A 19,845-nucleotide genomic window follows, 5' to 3' on the forward strand; every position below is an offset into this window, starting at 1 on the left:
GACAGAGGATCTTTGCATGGGTGGGTACAGGGTGGGTCGTGGGTGTTCTCTGCGGGTGTAGGTTTATGCTTGGTTTCAGCTGATCTAAGTCCGTGCTGCTGGGTCATGTGCTCTCTCTGGTGCCAAAATCAGCTCTCGAGTGATCTGCCAGATTAGGAATCTGATCGCTCTGAAAACTAACCCAGCAGAAAGGGAAAAGACAAACAGAGTTTCCAGCTGGATCAGTTCCCTGGCTTGGCTGATGCTCATGCCAACAGAAGGACAAAGGTAGGGGCAGGAGTGGGGAGAAAGTGAAAATACCCCTTTCCTTGGCAGTTTGAACTAAATTACAAACTTAATTACAAAACCACTGCTCCCTGAGTCTCTACTGTCTGCGCCAAAAAAGCCAGGAGCTGGGATGAGGAGCATAGTGAGCTAACTTTCCACCCGGTGAAATATTGCTGTGTTTGCTGGGAGCTCAGTGGTGATGTTGGAAAGGAAAGCCGGTCAGTAACAGTGCAATCCCTTACCTCTGATTTTAGGCACAGTTTGCATGAAGCTTATTAGTTAAGAGGTCAATGTCCATGAATCTCCACTGATTGCTCCACAGCCCTGGCATTCTCAGCAGGTCTGGGAAGGAGTCAGTGTGGTGGTGAATGTCTGTATATTGGGCTGAAAAAATGTTAAGCTTAATCTGGACAAGAGGGAAAGAAAAACTATAGCACCTCTCACCCAGCACACGACATGCTTCAGGTTGCATCTTTTAAATTGAAAATTTAAAATTGAAATGGCAAGCTGAAAATTTGGGGTCTTCTTGGGCGTATCTTTCTGGGAGAAAAGAATTATATTGGAGTTTGCTCTTTTTAATACAGTTCCTGTTTAGACATTGCCACGTCTGCTCTGCTGTCTAGTGAATGTGCAAAATTGATAGGTGCCTGTGCAAATCAAATCGATGTCGCACATGCACGTCACACAAACACCATTGTCTCACAAACTGTTGTACCAGTACAGCTGAGATACAGGGGCAGCGAGGAGCAGCGGAGGGCGAGGGAATAGCTGCAGAGAGCATCACCGCCTCTTGCCTTGCATCCTGAAAACAGAGCCTGAGGTTGGGCTGAGGCTCCTGCGGCTGTGCCTGGCTTTCGGCTTCTTTCCCGCACCCTCTGTGTTTTTTGTTCCTCCCCTCCCTGTGCACTGCAGCCCAAACCCAAAACAATAACTAGAGGAAACCTCTGGCTGCATAGTTCTCATTCCTGAGCTGAGTTGCATATGGCTTTGCTTTGGGTGGAGACGTGCTTGTGTTCAAGCTTGGTTTTACTCCTATTGTTTCTAACCTGAGTGAAGCATAACTGTCATACTCCCTATTCTCACTGAGTCCCAGCCCTCCCACAGCAGCACTGGTGCCGGTGGTGGTGAAACACTCCCAGCCCTGAAATCTGTGAGGCTGCGTGCTGGCCTCCAAACCCAAGCCCCAGTGCCTGTGAGACGGGAGCATGGGCTGCGCGCAGCCTCAGATGTGTCTAGCACAGACAGAGGGGTAGATAGGTAACATCAATATCTCCGTACCTCTGCTCTAAGACGATTAGAGCTGACCCCAGTGCACGCACTTGTGCAGTTAAACCTGTTATGAGAAGATATCCCTGTATGTGAGGATTAAGCATATGTAATGTCAAAGCCCTTTGCATATGTGCTCAGGATGTCACATTGGTGACCCTGCTTGGTATGTGTGAGAAAATAATGGACCTGACCCGGCAGTTCTAACTTGGGCAAAACTTCTGTTGGGGAGTGAATATAATCAGAGATGGGATCTCTGATTCCAGCCTCTTGTATTTAATGGTAGGTTTTATTTTGCATGGCCTTGCTTTGAAATAATTTGTGTCTTCGTGCTTCTGTGAAATCAGATTTTCTTTTTTAATGCCACAAGCTTGGGAGGCATTTTCTGAGGGAAAGTGCATAGACAGGACCTTAATTTCTTCTGAGCAAGCATACAGCAAGTGTGCTGCTTTGAAATGTCACTGGTTCCCCTATCAGGAAAAAACTGAAACAAAACCAGAGTGGATGACAAAAAAAAATCATGGAACTTCAAACTCTGGTATTCTCTTACGAAAAAATAACAGTGCCCCCAGAAGTTAGTGTAAGGGATAATAAAAGCTGTGCAGGCAAGAAACATTGATGATTTAGTGGGCGACAGGAAATCCTTTTTCCTGCTGCTGGGAAAAAATATGGAGTGTGAAGCAGATAACTTTTCTGCGTGCACCTCTCTCTAATTGGGATGTTGCAGGAACACTTCACATCCTCTTTCTGGCAATGGGATTTATCCAGAATTAATCCCCCTCGTTGTGTGCTCCCCGGTAATAGCAATGGGCAGAGAGCAGAGGAAGCCGTCCCGCTCCACCAGCTGCAGCTGGGCCTCACGGGAGGTTCGATGTGGGAAATGAAGGGCTCTGACCCACCAACCCCTTCCCTTGGTCCCAGCACGACCTGGCTGAAAACGCTCCTGCCTTCAGCCCTGCCCCCTGCCCCTCTTGGAGATCCCTAGCCCGCTGCGAGGAGGTCTGTGCAGCCACTTCCTAAACTGCGAGGGTTTATGGCATTTTGAGGTAAACTGTCACCTAATTTAGGTTTATCTTTGAACGCTGGTTGTAAACTGCTCGTCAGACACAGCTCCCAAGGGTAGGATAGATGGACCCAGGTTTACTCTGCTCATTCCCCATCTGCCTAGATGGGACCGGCTGTGATATTGGGCACAAGAGTGTGGCAAATATCATAACCGTAACTATAACTGAGATACTGTCTATATTTTTCAGTGCTTCCACACTATAGCAGAAACAGCAATAGATTTTCTCTTGCTTTGTTTGTCGTATCTATTTCAGCTCTAAGCCCTTACCACAAATTACTATTTTATACGCCACGTCCCTGCAGCGATGTGGCAATATCCAGACCCCATGCAGTCTCAGGCTGCTGTAATCCCAGGAAAAACTGTCCCTGCACACTTTGGCTGGATGTCAGGCTTGGGGCAGGGGAGGGCTCGAAGGGGAGTTACTTGGGCAGGTGGTGTCTGGCCGGAGAGGAGCCCAGCCTCCCCGCTGCAGCGCAGGAGCCGCTCGAGGATGCTCGCTTTCGAAATCCCCTGGAAGGGGAAGATATCACATGGCACCATGGCTGGGTTATTCCTCACAGACGTGCTGCTTGTTGTGGGTGGGCTTGCTCCAAGTCATGCCCTGCCTGAAGGCACAGGGAGCCAAAGAAAGGTTTTGTTATCTCACGAACCCAATGGCTGGAGTCTGGGTAGGATCCTGTCTCGTGGGCCCTGTGGCAGCTCTTGGGGTGGAAGATGGTCGGGATGTGCTGTTGCACCAGAAATAAATTACAACCATAATTGTTCCCCCTCAAACAAGCACATTGATAAATTAAAATCGATGTAAGTATTCTCAGAATTGGTGAACACGTCCTTCATCTTTATGTCTCTTAGGGAAAAAATGTATACGGGAAAAGCAGCTCTTTTCTTCTCCTCCTGAAAGCCCGTGAACTGAGCTTGTGTGCAGAGGGTCACAAAGGACAGGGCTTCTGTGTGCGCAGCAAAGAGCAGCAAACGCTGCCAAAAGTTCTGCATCTACAAACTGAGATGTTCCCTTGCTTTTTCATTGAATTACCCAGAGCTTGTGGGTCTGGGAGGCTTGGGCTGGATACTTGATGGGAACAGATGTTCTTCCAAAATTTCCAGTACGTTTTGTTTCAGATCAAACCCGGAATAGCACAAGAAAAATCTTTTGTAGTAGCTGGCACCTCCTGGCCCAGGCCCCAGCCACAATGCAGGCATGCAGAGGCTGATGCTGCAGTGAAACATGCTGAAGAGAGTGAGCTGGAATTTTCTGGACCTTGAAAAAAGGCTTTAAACCGCGTGCCAGAGTTTGTACTGGTTCTGCCAGTAATTCTCCATCCTGGCTTTAGTAACTGGAGTTCCAGTTGGGGTGTGTTTTTTAAGGAGAAACTGATTACTAGTGATAGGTCTGGCTCAGGAGGGTTATGCTGTCTTGGACCAAGATGTTGGTGTATATTTTCAGATTGGGCTCATCCGAGTGTAATGTGTTGAACGCACCCCTTTGTTCCAAATTATCTCCATGCTCTGGAGAAATACTGTTGCTGTTTTTGCTGCTCGAGCTCAGCTTTTCCCCAGTTCTGACTTCCTCCAGTCCTTTTCTGCACCAAGAGATGCAGCTCTTTTCCTTCCATCTTCTCGTTCACATCTGGTGTCAGCAGCATGTAGTTGTCTTGTAGAAGTGTTGCAGGTCAGTGGGTAGCTAATGGCTGAGGTAGCTTCAGTGGATAGACACCGCTGAAAGAAACTCCCCTTTAGGAGGAAGGAAGTTATTTAAAATGCTACACAAGTGAAAAAAACCCCAAATGCAAACCACAGACCTTCTCTAGGGAAAGCTGCTAAGGGACACACCTTAAGTGCTGGTATGGGAGGCAGCTAGATCCCCTGCATTTGCTTCTGATATTTTCCTGTTCTTATTACGGGTGTTTCCACATATTTACTGAGACGCTCCCTGTGCACAGTGCCAGTGCTTGTACAGGCTTTCCTGGCATAAACGGAGGCTGCTGCGATCTGTGGAACCAGCACCTGGCACCACCCTTGTCTTTGATGTTCTCCATCAGCATGTCAAGATGCTCTGTCACTTGTCCTTTTGCTTCTTGGCCAGGGAAGAGCTTTTTTTTTTTTTCTCCTTTCAGCTTTCATCTCCATTTTCTAAGCACTGAACCCATCATGTTCATTTGTGTGGTCCACCACGGCTGCCAGGTACTTAGGAAAGTCTGTATCTTCAAATCCCGATTTATGAGCTCGGAAAGGTTGCCCCTTGGTGCTGGGCACAGCTTAGTCTTTTGGAACTGCTTGAAAGCTAAATATAACAATAATCACCATAACTAAGGAAATAGAGCAAACCAAAAATTTGCAGTGACCATGCATTTGTGTGTACGTAAGTTTTAAACTAGCAGCCTCGGGTATCGACATACTTGGTACTCCAAGCAACGTGCCTGGTTGCAGCAAGGCAAAACCCAGGCTGGGCTGCCAGCTCCTTGGAAACTTGGAAATGCTCACATTCCTTGTTCACTTTGGTTTCTACACTACTGCAGATCAGCTTTAAAGCTCAGCTAAAAGTTACATTATTGGCATGAGCTGTAATGACTGTCATGTAGATATACCCACACTTAGGCCTTTTCTTCACGAGATTTTGATGACTCCGGCAAACACAGGTTACCTTTACGCAATGCAATGCAAGATGCAATGCAATATTTCTCCTGCCCTCTAGACTCTGGATTTTGCCTCAAAGTGGGGTGGGATATCATCATCAGACCAGGATATGGTCCCTAATAGCCAAGCATTTTTAAGAGCCTACCAAAAGCCATCAGGACTGAGACATCACGGTTGGTCTTTTTCCCATGTTTTTTGCAAACATATATATATGGCTGAGCCAGATTCATGCTGGCAGGTGCAGGGAGGTATATTCATTTTTCTGAGCCGCAAAAGCTGCCTCCCTCACTGAAGCGCTTTGCTAGGGGAGAAGCTGGCTGTGTTTCCAGCTGCCTTCTCCCCGGGGCAGCTGGCAGAGCAGTTCACGGGATAGTCCTTCCGCTCTGGCCATGCCCACTCCAGTCTGCTCCATCTGCTCTGGGACCACGTGCGTGGCTGGTCCTCACCAGAGGGGAGGTTAAGACTGCCGCGTACTGTTAATTTCGGCAGCTTTTCCCCCCCTCCCCTTTGTTAGTGCTGGGAGCCCTGCACCCTGGCTCCCATTAGCAGAAGCTGGCACAAATTAAAAACAAATTTAGCCTTGGTGTCTGTGTTCTCAGTGAATTTCACCTCGGCTGATTATTTTTATGGCTTGTTGACAAAATGGTATGTGCGTGCGGGGAGTCTGTTGCAGGTCCCTGGAAAATGCCAAATGAGTCACTTTGGGAATGCTAAAACACATCCCTCCACATGGAACATGCACATGTGCCTGCGTTTGGGGGACAGCGGGATGAGAACAGGGCATCCACCACAATTATTTGTCTCAGTAAATGATTTTTTTTTCTTTTTCTGGTGCGTGTGCTCTAGCTGCTTTGTCGTGATAACTGCATCTGCTGTTTCAGGCTCATCATAATCAAACCTCCCCCCGTCGCCCCCATCTCTTATGTGCGTGGGGAGTCTGTTGCAGGTCCCTGGAAAATGCCAAATGAGTCACTTTGGGAATGCTAAAACACATCCCTCCACATGGAACATGCACATGTGCCTGCGTTTGGGGGACAGCGGGATGAGAACAGGGCATCCACCACAATTATTTGTCTCAGTAAATGATTTTTTTTTCTTTTTCTGGTGCGTGTGCTCTAGCTGCTTTGTCGTGATAACTGCATCTGCTGTTTCAGGCTCATCATAATCAAACCTCCCCCCGTCGCCCCCATCTCTGAGTTGCCAGGCAGCGGACTGATGGCTTCAACACCCATTGGGAACCCATTACTCAACTCATCTTGTGCTCGGGATTATTCACATTCCGCTGATGATATTTACGGTCACAGCTGCTAAAATGGTGTTTGCAAATTTATGCTGATTTGATTAGCTAGTTTAGTCATCATAGCTTCTAAGAGCAGGATCTGGCCATAAAATTGCTTTCTGCTGCGTGTGACTCGCTAATGGTATGTCACATGAGAGCACAAGCCTCGGCACGGTGCAAGGGCTGGAAGAGACCATATGGTGCATTGAGAGTCCCCTCCACCATCTCCAGAAAATGTTATACCCTCTGCAACTGCACCGCGGGCAAAGGATTATCAGCTCTGTTGAACCGTGTAACCATTCATCCACCTTAATGATATACCAGTAAGTTAACAGGGTTTTCGATAAAACTAGTCCTAAATCAGCTGTGCCACTGAACGCACATGGTTTCCTTACTCTGTGTCATCTTTTGTCCCGTAGGCTGGTCCGAGGCTTCTCTGCCACTTGCAGAGCTGGTTGGAGCACGGCGGCAGCCCTTGGATTTGTGCTACCGTGGTTATATCCAACCTACTCTGGTTTTGTTTCCGTTGGCTGCCCCTTGAGCGAGAGATGCAATCCCCAGTTATACTTTGAACCTCTTCTTGAGGCCTCTGCCTGATGGATTTGGGCACGGCTCACCATCTGGCATTATCTGTGGGTGATGGAGCTTTCTCTGCGGCAGCCACGACAGAAATAAACTCACTCCACCTTAAAATCCAGCTCACTGCCATTTAAAAGAAAAAAAAGGCTAAAACCTTGTTTTCCCCCAGAGAGATTTCTAAATTACTACCACTACTATAGATATGTTTTAACCATCTGTGTAATTCCGAAGTCTCTCTGGACGAAAAGGAAGCATTCGTTTAATAAAATAAGTACTACATAAGGAGCGGTGTGCTCTTAATATTTTTAGGGTTACTTTTGCATTGGTAACGTGTCAATTCAACCTTTCCTTGTAGTGGTTTGTGCAGCCTTGACTTGGGAGGCAACGCTGTGGTAGATCTGCAGACATATCCGCTTGCTGAACTCCCTCCTTTTAACAGTGTCGGGTCTGTAGCCTGCCATTTACTGTTCCCCTGCCATTGCTACCATTTCAAAGAATCCTTTCAGAGACAGTTTCCTCGTTTTCTTCAAAATGACCTTTTTTTAGGTCTTCTCAGACAAGTGCACTCACATACTGCCATGCCTCAGGTTTTTTCCTTGGTTTCTTTGAGCTTGTCCTCTTCTCCCCCTGATCCCCCAGGCCTTTCAATTACTTTTTAATGTTCTTCTGGCCTTCTTCCTGGCAAGTGCTGCATGCATTACCTTGCCTGTGGCCCTATCCAGACAGGCTTTGAGCAGGATATAAAGCAGTTGCTCATCTGGGATGTCGAAATCGGAGTCTTTCTGACTGTAAGACATCGGTAGCGCTGGACCTCCTGCTTCTCCCAGGTGGCACTGTAAATGCAAGGGGACTAAATTCAGCATCTGGTTATGCTGTAGGTGGAGTTGGCTTCCCTTACTGTCATTGCAAAGGGGGAAATGGCCCCTGCTTAGCGCTGTGATGGGTAAAGAGGTGAGGTGGTGGCTGGGTGAAGCTGGTCCCAGCTCTCCATTAGGAGCAACGTATGGGAGCAATGGGGAATGGTGGAGGTCAGGGAGAACAAGCGCCTAGTTAAATTTCAGGAGACGTCGGCAGATGAAAGTGGAGCCAGGATTTGTGGTGGACATGAGTTCATTAGCAGTTGATGTTTGGTTTTAGGAGGACTGTTCTGAAGAGAATTAAGTTGTTATAATGAGTCTGTATTTGTTTAAACACGGAATTATTTAGTTTTAAAATGTTTAATATTTTGAGGTGGATATTCAGCTCATGAAAATGAGGAATTTCCCAGAGTTCTTAGGAAATTATTTAACCCTGATGGTTGTCATTTCATTAAAAAGGCAAGTGTTGCCTTCACTCCCGCAATATGGTGAGGACATCAGCCCTGCCCTTGGGCAGTATCTGCTGCTTCAGCCCTGGCCCTGGCGGCCCAGTGGAGCAGTGTCCCTTCTGTACCCATCCTAGGGTCCCTCTGCCAAGGCTCTCCAGTACTGAAGATGGTGGCATGGCTGAAGGAGATGGCTCAGCTTTCTTCAGAGGAGCGAATGGTTTGACAGAATCAGACTGAGCAGGGGGAAAGGCAAAGTGAGGATTAGGCAAAGTCCAGGCACCCAAGTGCTCCTGCTTTGAAAAGTGTTGCTGGCGGATTTAATGACAAAAAACCCAACGGGAAATACGGTAGCTTCTGTGCTCGTTCAGCTCCTCAACTGTGTATCAACATGGAGGTCCAGCCCCAAACCACTTACTCCAAGCTGCAAGCTTCCCCTCCTGGGATCTGTGTGGCAGTGGCTTAGTCGTTTCTAGAAAAGCCCCGTTGGATGCTTTCATTTTGTTTCATTTCAGCAAAATGTTTTGTTGTTTTTTTGCCATAAGGATTTAACACCTTAATCAGGGCTTTGTGTTCTCTGTCTTGAACCTCAAACTGAGGGTAGAGGGCAGATTTTGGAGAAACGTGCCTAGATTTGTACCAGGTTTTGATCGCGCTTATCCGTTCTGCACAGATTGTTTGCCCATATGAAGCAATTCCCCATCTTGCCCACATTAACATTTCCTGATGAGCCAGTGTGTTAATTTTGTGCTCCATGGTTCTCTGCTCACGGGCTTCTGCTGGCAGAGCGGCTGCCTTCCCTTCTGTTAAACCATCCCGTGCTACCGTGCCCTCAGCTCCCATTGGGCTCCGTTGGGTTTGCAAATCCATCCCCCCCTTCCCCTTCAAGTCAGGTAGCACATTTTCTCCCCCAGATTTTATCCAAGAAGAGCCTTTTGTATTACCATCTTTTTAATTAAATAGACATGCTGACTTGATCGAGACATAAAAGGCATCGTACAGAAGCTCGCTGGCACACCATCAAGCAGTGTCCCCCATTTGAGCTGATAAACTCAAGGAGAAGCTGCCCTTTCAAGCCTCTGGAAGACTAAATACCAAGCCAAGATGTGATACTGCAAGGCCATGATAAGAAGGGACTAAATCACGAATGCTGATTGCATGGGATGAATAAAGGGAGAAAGGGAGCCCTGCGCTCTAGCAGCAGTGATGCCCCATGTGTACTTTTTATATAGCAATCCTCACAGCTCAGGTGGGAACAACAGCTTTTCCACATCCCGCCACGAGCACTGCTTCCCCTCCAGTATCCGCCATAATAGCAGGGATACAGGAGCCAGCAGGGGGATATGCCAGGGAAAGATGCACTCAATTAAAAATAGAGAGAAAGTCCCCAAAGCTCTGACATGGTTTTGTCAGACAGGACTTGCAACAGATGATTCTTGTGAGGATTTCTCACTCTTGGGAAATGCTTCGCGGTTTGTCATCACCGGGGAGCAGGCAGCAGGAAAGATGCAAAGAACAGAACAGGCCCAGGAGGAGTGGGTGTTAAGAGAGCCATAGCTGAAAAATCAGCATGGAAATTGTATTAAAAATGTTTGCTCTCGCTGTTTGCAACCCGGACATTGCGACAGTCGGAGGCGGGAAGTGAAACTGTCTCACTACAGCCAATTCCAGGAGCTTGAATCCTGTTACTCAGCCCTTCTTCCCCCCAAAATTGGGGGACAGTGTGAGAACCTCCTCCCTCCCCTCCGACAAGGACGCTCCGGGTTTCCTGAGCTTTTGAGCTTCACTCTGCAACCAGGAGGGCTATATGCTTCTTGTAAGAAAAAGCTGAAGTGCTGCATTTGCGCTCCCTTGATTCCAGGATCTGGTGCTTTAAGAAACATCCCTCCCACCCACCTGCCCCTTCACCGCACCTAAAATGTCAGGAGTGTTTCAGTAAACCCACAGGGACTGGCAAAATCGCTGAACAGAAGCGGCACTGTGATACCATGGTGATGGTTGCTACCGAAAATCCTTCACTAGGTAGGAGCAAATGCGGAAGGGAGCCTGCTCCGCTGATGAGCTGGGGAGCCGTGCCCGAAGCGAACAGCCAAAGTGCTGGCTGCTAAATTTAGATTTTCCAGCTCTCGTTCTCCCCCCCGCCCTGGTTTAAGAGAGCATGCTGCTTTTTGTAATATGTGCTTGCTAACGGCTTTTGTTTTCTTTTGAACGCCTCCAGCAAAGAGGCCAAATGTATTGTCAAAAAAGCCAAGGATCCATAATCAATATTTAAGTGCCTCTGCTCTCAGTGGGGTTAGGTTAAGCACTGCGAGCAGAAGCCATGAGGTTTGCCTGCTGCCTGCTCGGGGGTCCCTCTTGCCCCAGCCCTTGCCTCCCGATTTCCATGGGGCGAGCCCAGCATTTCCATCTAAAAATCACGTGGCCTGGCATGAGGAGCTGACAATCAACACACACGCTAACATGGGTCTTCCTTCCCCATTGCCCAGTTACATCGCAGGGCCGTATTTCAGTCCCGTAACAGAGTACAGGCTGGCTTTCCCCCAACCAGTCACTCCGTCTAGGTGTAGTATTTTTACTTTGCCTATTGTGCTGCTACAAAAATGCTGAACTTAAGCAAAATAGACTTCTGTATTATTTTATACAACAATTCAGTGACTTGATGACTCCAGTTTTGGATCACCTCATTCAAGCTGCTTTTCCTCTGCTTCTCTATGCAAATGATGTCTCTTCTGTCTGGGTAATGACAAGCTTTTAGTGAAAGGTTTGTATGAAAGATGCTATTATGCTACATATTCTTTGCAGTGCATCAGGACATCTTGTTACAGCAGCCTTGTTTCTTATTAACACTTGACTTAAGCCATCCAGACTTGCATGCTGGGGGAAATGAGGGGGCTGTTATTTATTCTGACCTATTTGTCTATTAGTTGCAATGACTATCTGGGAATGCATGGGAAGAAGAAAGCTTCAGATCTTCCTCTGCAGACATGTTGGAGCAACGCACTCTTATCAGATCAGCGGAGCTCAGATGCTCAGACAGAAAGATAGGCTTGCTTTGCTCTCAGCTTTTTGCATATCCTAATGAATCTCATTTGCTCAGCCCCGAAGGCAGGTCATCAAACGAGTCTGTCCCGCCACCCCCAACCTCAGAGGGAACTGCAGGGTGAGGCTAATAAATCAGCGCGCAGAAGGACTGCTGCACTCCGGCCTCGAGCCGCTGGAGGGTGCGGGATGGTGCAGGCGGGAGCTCTGCACAGGCTGGCATTGGCAGTACACAGCCAGCGTTGCAGCAAACGCACCGTGTACAAAGGACAGGCTGGGCACTTGGTGTTTGCAACTAGGGCTTCTGGTCAACTCGCGTGAGTCGGCCAAGGCTTGTGTGTGCACGTGGTTGTGTGTACCTGCCCCAGGAACAGGGCCCGGTGTGAGGAGGGCTGTGCTTTGTCTGTCTGTCTCCTGGAACAGCTGTTTTATTCTTGAAAGCTTTTCTTTGAAATTTGGGGAGTGGGAGGAGAAAAAAAACGCTTCTTCCCTTACATTTTGCTACCTTTGCTCGTGCTTACAGGATATAAAATATGGACAAGATGGCAGAGCAGAATTTGGAGGCAGACAGGAGGCTTGGCAGGATTTGTGCCACACTTTCAGAGCTTGCACAAGCATTACGTTAATCTCTTGAACTTCTGTGAAATATTATCAGTGTCCCCACTTCATGCACAAAATGACAGCGGTGAGGATTGTGCTGATGAGCCCAAAGAACGCTGAGCAAGCACTCGCCTTGCTCAGAGTTGGGGTCACACCTTTGGACTTACCTCAACCCTCTTTCTTGTGCTGAGCATAGCTAACCCTCAGGGAATTGTTGTCTGCTTGCACATCTCAAAGCCCACCCAATTTTCCGGGCCCCTGAGACTCTGAGAGCACAAAGGTGGTTAGACTCCTTTACTTCGTGGTTGCCTGTTTTCAGTTGCACCTCTGAGAGTCCACCCTCTGGGCACATATGGGCCATGGGGAAGCCTGCAGTTTATTTTTGAGGGGTCATGGCTTATATCGCACAGCTCTCAAGCTTGTTTTCTATTTTTAAGCATGCTAAAATTGCATATGTACCACAGAGCTCATGGGGCATTTGGGCTATCCGCGCAACAGGCAATTTGCTGTGCCAGCGCAGCTCTGTGAACTCCAAGCCCAGTCAATCAATGTTTGTCTCCATAGAGAAGGAAGAAAAAAGTCACATCTATTGTAGTCTGTCAGCTTCCCTAACCACTCCAAGCCATTAGCCGTGAAGACTTTTCAACTACATCCGTATAAAATGCATCCTGCCATTCTATTCCTGGTGATACGCTTTACACTCATTTTTTATGCTGCTTTCAAAGTTCACAGGCAATATATTGGTATCAGAGACATACTGTCCCTTTATTTTGCACCCTGGGGAGTGTCTGAGGACAGCAAGCACCTGATTTCCCCTGTAACTCTCCAGAGGTTTATATGCCAGTGTAATGAGAATGAACATTGAGCAGCAAATGGACATCAGAGACGTATAGCTCTGCCTATAGTTTTGGAAGAGGATGGCCTTTGCATTCTTGGGTTGTGCTTTCAGTAGGTGGATGAGGAGAAAATAACTGAGTAGCTGCAAAGCCAGAACTAAGCAATTGGAAAAGGAGCAGCAGAGCTCTGAAAGTGAAATGGGGAGTTTGGGTCATTTATAAGGTTAGAGGGGGGTAGTTGACAATTAAGTGGTTTGTGTATATCGGTGCAGCTTCTGGGACTGACTTTCATGTGAACAGGGAATTTTTAGGAGATGTTTCAGCCTGGGACTTCAGTCCTGGCCACCTCGAAGGCCCACGGGGTGTGCTGTGAAATGCCAGGAGTGATCACAAGCGTTGGGTCCCAGACTAAGCACAGCAGAGGTGAGATGTGGTAAGGCACTTCGGGGAATTTGGTAGCAGATTGAGTTATTTGTCTAAACATAACTTCTTTCCTGGTTGTTTTGAGCTTTTGGATTTGAATCTGGAAGCACTATCTTTGCTATATCACTTGCCTTTGTAATGAACTTTCCAGGTGAATGCACATACGGGGCAGTGTAGAGGACTCCTTGTGCATTATACAACATTTGTTATAGCGCAGCACAAGAACTACCCATAGCCTAGAAACCAGTGTCAGCGAAGTGGGAATGATGCCAGGGACAAGCATTAAAGCAAATTCTGCTACAAGGGGAAGCTATTCAACCTGAGATTTTTTTCATGATATTTAAAGATGGAGCGTGTGTGTGCCTCCAGGTATATAGGGGAGAACGTAAGTCCATACTGGACCTTGCTACCACTTATCACAGCTTTTAAATAGGTTTACAGGTTTAAAACCGGACCCCAGCCACAGCTAGTTACATTGCTAATATTGCCAGTACACCCATCACTTGGCATTTGTGCTGCTGCACAGGAGGGACATACACTGGTTCTGTCCTGTGTGCTTACACGGACGTCTCTTTGAATTTTACTTAAAAATGCCTTAGGAGTCCATTAAATGCAAGTTCTGGTCTTCTCACAGCAGTTCTGTGCCTGGGTAGTAGATGTCACAAAATATCAGCAGACAGGGTATAATCTTAGCTTCTTAAGTTGCTTTCCAAGTTGGAAATAGTCTATGAAAAGCCTGTGTGTAATAAGACATCTGGGACTTACTCATCTGGGGTCTTGCATGGGCCCTTTTGGTGCTGTGGTTCCTTTCTAGAGTGATAAAGCAGAAGTCATTGGTGTTAATTTCATGGAAAGTCCCAGCACCCTCTTCCAGATGTATAAACTACCACATACTAAAGGAGGCAAAAACCAGAGCTGTGATATTCAAATCTAGAAACATACGCCATATGTGTATGTTGCTAACTGCAGCCTCTACCAGCCATATCCCACAGGTAATGGTATACTCCTTGGCATAATTAGCGATTACGGCTTTGTGCATCTATAACAGATGATGTGGCTATGCATGATTTATGCAGCACGGAGACAGCTTTGCATGTGGCTGGGATGTGACGTTGGTGGCTCTTTATGTGCCTCAGTAGCACAAGGCAGGAGCTTAATGAGGAGGTTATTCATGTCCTGCCCGCACCACTGATTTTGCTGCTGTAGGTATCTGCAGGCTCGTAGAAACATTCCTGGCCCTGTGTGTGGTGTGAGCTCTCTCTGAGGGTTTCTCCATGGAAGGGAGGATGAGGAGGCAGCCAGGAGCGGTACAGCCTGCACCCTCAGTCCTGCCACTTCCAGACACATTTATTTCTCCTTTCCTGCTGGAGGTATTTGCCTCTGGGCTTGGCTTGGCTGTGGCTTAGCTGCTCCTCCTCGCTGTCCTCAGCAGAGAGCTCGAACAAGACTTGCAGGACAAGCCCTCGCTACTGCACGCTGGCTGTGTAAAGGGGCAGTCTTTTTCAAAGGCTCCTCATTTAAACATCCTCCTGTCCTTCCAGGTGTTCAGCGCATCTGACTGCTGTGTTATTACAGTGTTATTACAGTGTTAACTGTAGCAGATTGATACAGGTAGAGTTCACCTTAGCCAATATCTGAGTTCTTCGATTGAGGAAAAAATCCTCATCATCTGGATGAGTACCACAGAATTTGTGGACAACCTTGCCCTCTTCAGCAGCACCGTTTGTGACCAGTTTTCCAGCTGTATGAGCTTGAGCTCATATGGTCTTGAGCTTCCTAGGGAAAATGGGCAACCCCAGAAGAGAAAACATAAAGGAGTGGACCGGATGATTTAATAAAGCATTTGCCTCTCCGATATCCATGTATATATGGATTGCTGTTTAAAGGGAAATACAGGGAATAGTGGCTTGGACTCATGGTAAGGGACTTTTAAGTTTTATAAATATTGGGAATGTTGTTTTAAAATACAGTTGCATTATCCTGATGGAAGCTGAATTGGAAGCACCCACAGAGGCACAAGGAAGGTAATGGAACCTGAAGGCATTAGGGCAAATTCTCAGTGAAGGCAGAATTCAGTCCAGTACATATTATCATCCCATTTTTAAAACAAATGAGTAAATAAGGTGCTTGCAGAACTGTGGAGAAAATGAGCCTGGTGCACGCCAGGTATCATACAGCAGCCTGTAGAGTTCGTGTCCCAGCAGACATCCCTTTGCCTGTGGGGCTCAAGAGCCAAGCCTCTGGCACAGGATGGTAACTCTCCATAGCATCCTGCCTCGCAGCACTCACCCCCTGCACCGTGGTAGCAGGAAAACCTCCAGTATCAGCTGGTACAGAAGAGCCACAGATTCTATACCCACCGCCCCCAGTCTCGAGCCCCACCTCATTGCAGCAAAAGCTTACTCTGATCTTTTGCAGTACAGCAAAACCGTGATAGCCCCAACAAAACTCATTTTAGACTGTGCTGGAGGAAGGAGGCATGCGGGGGTCTTGGGCAGACCTTGATGTGGCGGATGAGATTGAAAGAGCTGCCTTGGCTGCCTGTGGCTGAAGGTTTCTGTCTCAGGAGGGACAGGGATCGGCTGTACTGACGCATCCGTCACTGCAGCGCAGCATGTTGGGGAGAATGGGCCCCTTTGTGCGTTGCCAGTGTGTGCTGCCAGAGAAAGGCTGGGGATCAGATCTCATCTCAGCTTCTCCTTCCTGCTGTGCCCCTGCTCCTTCCAGACCTCCACCCTCAGCTCTTGCTTGACCTGTACCGGCAGCATCGGGTCTCTCCTCTTTGTGGCTTGGGAGGGGTTTGCAACCGGCTTGGAAAGGCTCTGGGGTCAGTGTGACACCAGTGAGCACCATGGCACTGCTCGGGAGCCCAGCGCTTTACCTGGCCTTGCTCTGCTGGGGGGAGCCGAAATTGGACCCACCTGGAGTAGTTACAGGTTAAATGCTCAGTGAGGAGTGGGCATACACTGTTACCTCAGGGAACAGGGTGAGAGACCCCAACACATTGGGCTTGAGCTGGTGTGGTGCTGAGTGCCCCCAACTCTGGGAGGATTTGGAGGAGTTGAGCGTGGCTGGCACGTGGGCTGGGGAAGGGGCTGCGATGCAAGCGGGCTCATGTTTGGTGCAAAGCGTGAGGGATGCTGGAAACCCGGGCAGCCGCGAGCACCGTCCCCCAGCTCTTGCCTTTCTGTGTGCCCTGTGAATGAAAGCATTTCCCACATCTCCTCTCCCTGTTTTCCTGTTTACTGAGACCCCAGCGCAGGTGCTTCACCTCCCCGGCAGCCGCCTGGCTGTCTCCTCCGCACTCCTCCTCCAGGAATTTCACAAATAGGTGGCTGGGGCAGGCTGGGATCGTGCCTGGGAAGCCGGCAGCATCCAGTGCCGAGGTCTGGCTGTTGTGCTGGGCTTGTTGTTTGTACGTGCTGATTTCATTCCTCTGTGTGTGTGTGTGTTCGGGGAGGTTGCTTTGTTTTGGGTGGGTTTTTTTTGACACTGCTTAAAAATAAACTCCAATCTGCTAAAAATTTGGCATTTCACTCCCACTGGCTGGGTGCTGATGCATTCCTCTAGAAGGGTTTGATTTCAGGAATCTGGGGTGTAGGAGGCAGGTTTTGATCAGGCGAGAGAGCCCGGCTTTGGTTTGTGGGTGCTGGAGGGTGCGATCCTGCCCAGGCAGTGCACCACGCTCTGCTGAGCGTCACTGAGAAAGTCCTTGTCCTTTGGGAGAGAGGGGACCCCCCGTGCTGCGACGCTGGGGGCTGGCTGAGGGTGCCTTGCAGCATGGCTTTTGGGCATACAGTGACTGCTTTTCTACAGGGGTAGGAACTGAGATCGACCTCCCAAACCTCTGTGAATATCAGATCAGGGCAGGTTTCCCTGGTTCTGTGTCACAGGTTGGAGCCAAGGAAAGAAACCCTGTGCCTGCTGCCTTCATGGAGGGTCACCTTGTTTCTACCCTGTGCCTGCTGCCTTCATGGAGGGTCGGCAGCGAGAAGCGCAGGTCCTCTCGTGGACTGGGGATAAGTCCGTGGAGGTATGCAAGGTACAAGTGTCAGGAATAAGTGGATCTGGGCTAGTTCTGCTCCCCTTAGTGTGACTATCTCTAGAGGTGAAGCAATGATACAGTCTTGTCCTGCTGCTCCAGTAAATACTCAAAGCCTGGCAAGGACCACAGGTGGCCTGTGGGATGTGTTGGGCCCAGCAGGCTTCATGCTGGGCAGCAGATCTGCAGCATTACATGACGGAAAGGATCTTGGGTGAAATCTTGGCCCCGCAGACATCCAATGCATCCTGCACCCCCCAGTGAGCCGGGCTTTCAGCCCCACTTCTTCATTTGGCGGCCCAGGATGGAGAAGTGGTGGCAGTGACATTTTGGTGCAGCCGACGTGCCAGCCGCCCTCTGCCATCTGCAGCAGCACAGCCCGGGGTATCTGGGGCCTCGCTGCCAGTGGAATTGCTGGAAAGGCAACTTCAGCCGAGCTCTTTCGCAGACATTTACTTTTCCTTGTCTCATCTCTGAAGGGGTGTATTTCACCCTGCCTGTTCCTTCTCCCGAGTGACCCCAGGACCATACGCACACACCTCCGTGCTTGCTTTTCTCTCTCTCGCTCTCCCTGTTCCCAGCCACCGGGCCAAAACACACAGTCCCCTGCGTGAAGCCTGGGGCACTGGCAGCTCTGCGGGAGCCGCGGGGCCCCGCTCTCCACTGCCTCGCTCCGTGGCCCTGCGCTCCCTGCACTCTTGCCGCGGCACAAAAGCAAAATCTATCCCAGATGAGATCATCTCCTTGGGACAGAGCAAACAGTTAATCTCCTCATTGCTTAACCATTGTATCAGCAAAGAGAGCTGACCCAGTACAAGGAATAAATGTGACTTTGGCAATGTGGCCTTTAACCTTCGTTGTGCAGAAGAAGACAAAGTCTCGCAGGGCACGAGCCGTGGGGCAGCGGGATGCTCCGACAGGCGTGAGCATCGGGGTGGCACCGTCACCCCAAAAGCCCATCGGTGAGCGAGCGTGAGGAGCGCTGGAGAGGGCTGGAGGTAGTCAGCTATTTGAAAGCCATGTTGCCATGGCTATCGGGAGTGCGCTGGGAACATAACGCTGCTCGGCACAGGAATGTTGCTGTCTGACTTGTTTTGTGCGGCTCGGTGTGGAGCAGGGGACAGAGGCAGTAACCTCGCACAAGGACTAGGCTTAAAACAATATTGAGTGAATGTGCTGACAGGGTGAGAGAGATTGCAACAAAGGAAATTACTGAATCATATCATGCTAATCTAAGCATTGCGGGAGAGCTTATGGTTTAGTCTTTGTGAACAAGCACCTTGTATCAGGAGGAGACTGGTTTGGGAATTGTCAGATAGAGCATGAAGAGGATTTAACAGCTACAAAATAAAACCTCTTCCATCTGTCTTCAAGAGGGAAGTTAAACGTGAATAACAACAAAAGGCTCCTCTATACTGTCCTACCTCAATGCAGATTGGGGACTGAAAAGCCAGTCTGTTCCCTTGACACATTCCATACGTGGCCGTGGGTAGGAGTGCCAGCCAAGGGGACAATAAATGCCAAATGTCATGGTGTTCCTGAGATGGAGACACTTGCCCAATGGAAACTGGACTGGAGCCAAACTCATTTAGCATAAGCCATCAAACAGTCATGAATTAATTGTAATCTTTGACAGGTGCATCAGGACTACTTCTGGAGAGACTGCTGTTTGCCCTGGGTGCATCTGGAGATCTGTGCCCACAGCGACAGCATGGAAATGTTATCACACAGTATGCAAAGCCACCTAAACAAACAGAAGTTTCTAGGATGTGACTTGAATGCTTGAATCCCCTTCTAGCAAGCCATTTGTGCTGCACCTAAATATATATATACATGCACACATGCAAGATCACTTCCATAGCACCTGTCCTTTGCTGGTCACGAGGTGACTTACTGGTCTGAACCTCGCCTCACAATAGCTGGCTTCATGGCTGAGGGAACTGAGCAAAGTGATTTCAGCAAGGTGACATAGGAAGCCTGTAGCAGAGCCAAGTATAAACCCAACCTCTCCCGGTGCCCAGACAGGAGCTTTAGCCACAAGACTCCTTCCTGCTAAATGTGTCAGCTGGCACTGTCAGCAAATGCACTAATTCTTCGCTCTTTTAGGAATGTACAGTATTTATGAATGGTACACGTATGGATTGTAAACTCAAGTGTTAGCAATATGCAAAAGATTTAAGTTAATATTACTGCACGTGCCCAAGCAAATGTCTACACATTGTGTTTTTGCTCTCTTAGTCATTTATAGTGTTCTTTTATACTCAGCTCCTCCTAGGGAGGTGTTTAGTGATGTATTTGGGAAACTCACGCCTATGCACAGGCTGTTGATCAGCTTTTGCAGGCAGATCTGAATTGAGTTGGTTTAGTGCTTGATGGGAAACCACTGAGGATATCGCCTGGCAAGTTAGAGGATATTCTTCTGAAATGAACAGTGTTTGCATGACCACACTGGAAATATATTGACATTGACTGATGGAAAGAAATGTGTTAAAGTCTTTGGTGATGGTGGCC

This window comes from Aptenodytes forsteri, unplaced genomic scaffold (assembly GCF_000699145.1).
Source record: "Aptenodytes forsteri isolate BGI_AS27 unplaced genomic scaffold, ASM69914v1 Scaffold54, whole genome shotgun sequence".
NCBI lineage: Eukaryota > Metazoa > Chordata > Aves > Sphenisciformes > Spheniscidae > Aptenodytes > Aptenodytes forsteri.